Raw genomic sequence first — 2,793 nt, forward strand, 5'->3', positions numbered from 1 at the left:
GTCATGGCACTGGACTTGGCCTTGCCTCTTCGCTAATCTGAGGGATCAGCAGATTGTATCTGTTTCGGGGAAGGAAGCTCCTGAAATTATTGATTTGCTCAGCATGGATTTATGTGGCCTTTTGCTTCTTCTGGCAATTTGAGTTAGTTGTGCCATGGGGACCAAAACTGATGGGGGACAGGCCTCTGTCTGCAGGAGTATCTCAAAGGGAGAAGAAGACCCTGGAAGAAGGCCCGAGGTGGGGAGGAGAATCCACAGTCAGAATGGGCTTCAGAGTCCCACGGGGTGCCCAGGAACCCCACCTGTTGGAGGTGTGCAGCCTCAGGGCACCCAGGGGAGAGTGGGCTGCATCTGTGGAATGACAGGAGCTGGGGCCAGAAGGTGGCTTCCAGCAGTAAGTAGAGTCAACAAATATCTACTGAGCGTCTGCAATGTGCCAGGCATGGGTCTCCATGCTGGGGAGACAACAGAACAGAAATGCCTTCTGCCCTCGTGGGAGGTATGTGGTTTTCAGATATTCTAGGCAGAAAGAATGAACTTTTGAGAAAGAGTGAGGGGAGAGTGGGTATTGTGCAGGGGACTGCAGAGTGGGCTTGCTTCATTCATATGTTCCTTCAGTTCATTCAGCCCTTACTGACTACCTACCACAGGCAGGTTCTAGACAAGGCATTGGGGGTACAGAGATGACCGGGCCTCATCCCTCCTTTTTTAAAAATTGGGGCAACGCGTATATACATATATATATAATTTATTTTGCTATTTTAATCACTTTAAAATGTACAATTCAGTGACACATTTACCACTTTGACAATGTTGTGCTCCTATCACCATCCATTACCAAAATTTTTTTTATCATCCCAAACCAAAACTGTACCCTGTAAGCAATATCTCCCCATGCCCATCTCCTCGAGGTCCTTGGTAACCTCTAATCAGCTTTCTGTCTCTATGAGTTTGCTTCTTCTATGTATTTCACATAAGTGGACTCATAATTATTTGTCCTCACGTGTCTGGCTTATTGCATTCAACAGGATGCCTTCAAGGCTCATCCACATTATAGCATGTATCAGAACTTCACTCTGTTTTGTGGCTGAGTAATATTCCATTGTGCGGATGCACCACATTTTGTTTTTCCATTCATCTGTTGATGGACACTAGGGTTGCTTCCACTCTTGGGTCCTGTGAATACGCTTCTGTGAACCTTGGTGTATGCATAACTAGAGTCCTACTTTCAATTCCTTTGGGCATATGCCTAGGAGTGAAATTGTTGGGTCATATGGAAATTCAGTGTTTAAATTTGTGAGAAACTGCCAAACTGATTTCCACAGCACCAAGCCCTACCTCTTGTACTTGAGGAGCTCAAAGTCTGGGGAGCACAGAGTCCCAGACATTCCAGGATGTACACCTGACCTCTGATAAAGGCAAACACAGAAAAGGAAGATGCTGATCTGGTGAGAGAGGCGCTTTTTAATCGAAATCTTAAAGGATGACCGAGAACTTGCCAGATTGATCAGGGAGAGGAAGAGGATTGCAGGCAGAAGGAAAGGGAAGTTATCCATGGAGAGGAGGGGTACAAGAAGAAAGCTATTAGGTAGGGCATGACTGGTGGTAGAGAGCATTGAAGAGGGAAATTTGGTTTAAATTGAATTTGAGAAGTGATGGGGCTACAGCCAGGTTCATTGAAAAGTTATTTTCTATGAATTTTCCATGAAAATCATTTTTGAGTTTGATGACTTACTAGTTCAGGATCATGTCCTTCAACAGGGAATGCCTATTAGCAAATTAGTTCAGGCCCTTAAGGCAGGACAAAAATTTGCTGAAATTTAGAAGACTTTAGAGTCTATTGTTGAGTTTGGGTTTGCCAAGAAATGTAAGAGTCTTCACTAACAGAAGTAAAATTAAGTACTTTAAAAAATGTCTAACGTTAAGGTAGTGACAAAGGGTAAATCAGAAGTCTTTTGTCCACAAACCATCCCAGCTGACAATAGGACATTAAACATTATCCTGATTGGTGGGGAACTTATGACTAGCTGCTGCCTGATTTATGGACATTTACTCTTGCCTGTCTACGGGAAGGAGGGAGAAGAACTGGAAGGCTAAACTCCAGGCCCGGGTGGGTGAGGGATGGTCAGGCAGACCTGGGAGCTAGGGGAGGTGGGGAAAATGACAGTTCATGTTCCTTATGTATTTCTTGGTATATTTTACTCTTGTAATGCTTTTACACATTGTGCTTTAATGATCCTGGAGTTCCATAATTTTTCTTGGACTTGGCCTAAAAACCCCAGTTCTCAGTCTTGGCAGGCATAAGAATCATAAACAAAAGGTTGAAAACTGCACTTTCCCAGCCTCTCCTACCTCCACCCCCTCCTGGGTATTCTGTTTATCTAGATGTGGAGCAGAAATATGCAATCTGCATTGTGCAAAGCTGTAAGGCAATTCTGATACCTTACCAGGTTGGAGGCCGCAGCTTGGAGGCTCCTTTGAGTCCTTGGTTGTCCTGTTTTAAATTGTAAATAGCCCTGGGAAGGTGGAGCTGCTCTGGACTTCCACAGCTTTGTGTGAGCTACTTTGAATAGGCTTTTTTTCCCCGGATATGCAGCAGGGCTTGGGGACACCTTGATGTGCAGAAATGGGGCTCTGAAAGAACGTTCTGGAAGAGGGGTTGGAACATGGCAGCGCTGGGTGCCCCAGGTCAAGGAAGAAGGTTCAGGTAGAGAAGGGCTAGGTGTCAGGAGTGACTCTAAAGAGAAGGGAGGGCGCCAAAGACAACAGCAGCTGCTGGGTCTTTGCCAGGCA

Source organism: Dasypus novemcinctus, chromosome 4, assembly GCF_030445035.2.
Source record: "Dasypus novemcinctus isolate mDasNov1 chromosome 4, mDasNov1.1.hap2, whole genome shotgun sequence".
Classification (NCBI taxonomy): Eukaryota; Metazoa; Chordata; class Mammalia; order Cingulata; family Dasypodidae; genus Dasypus; species Dasypus novemcinctus.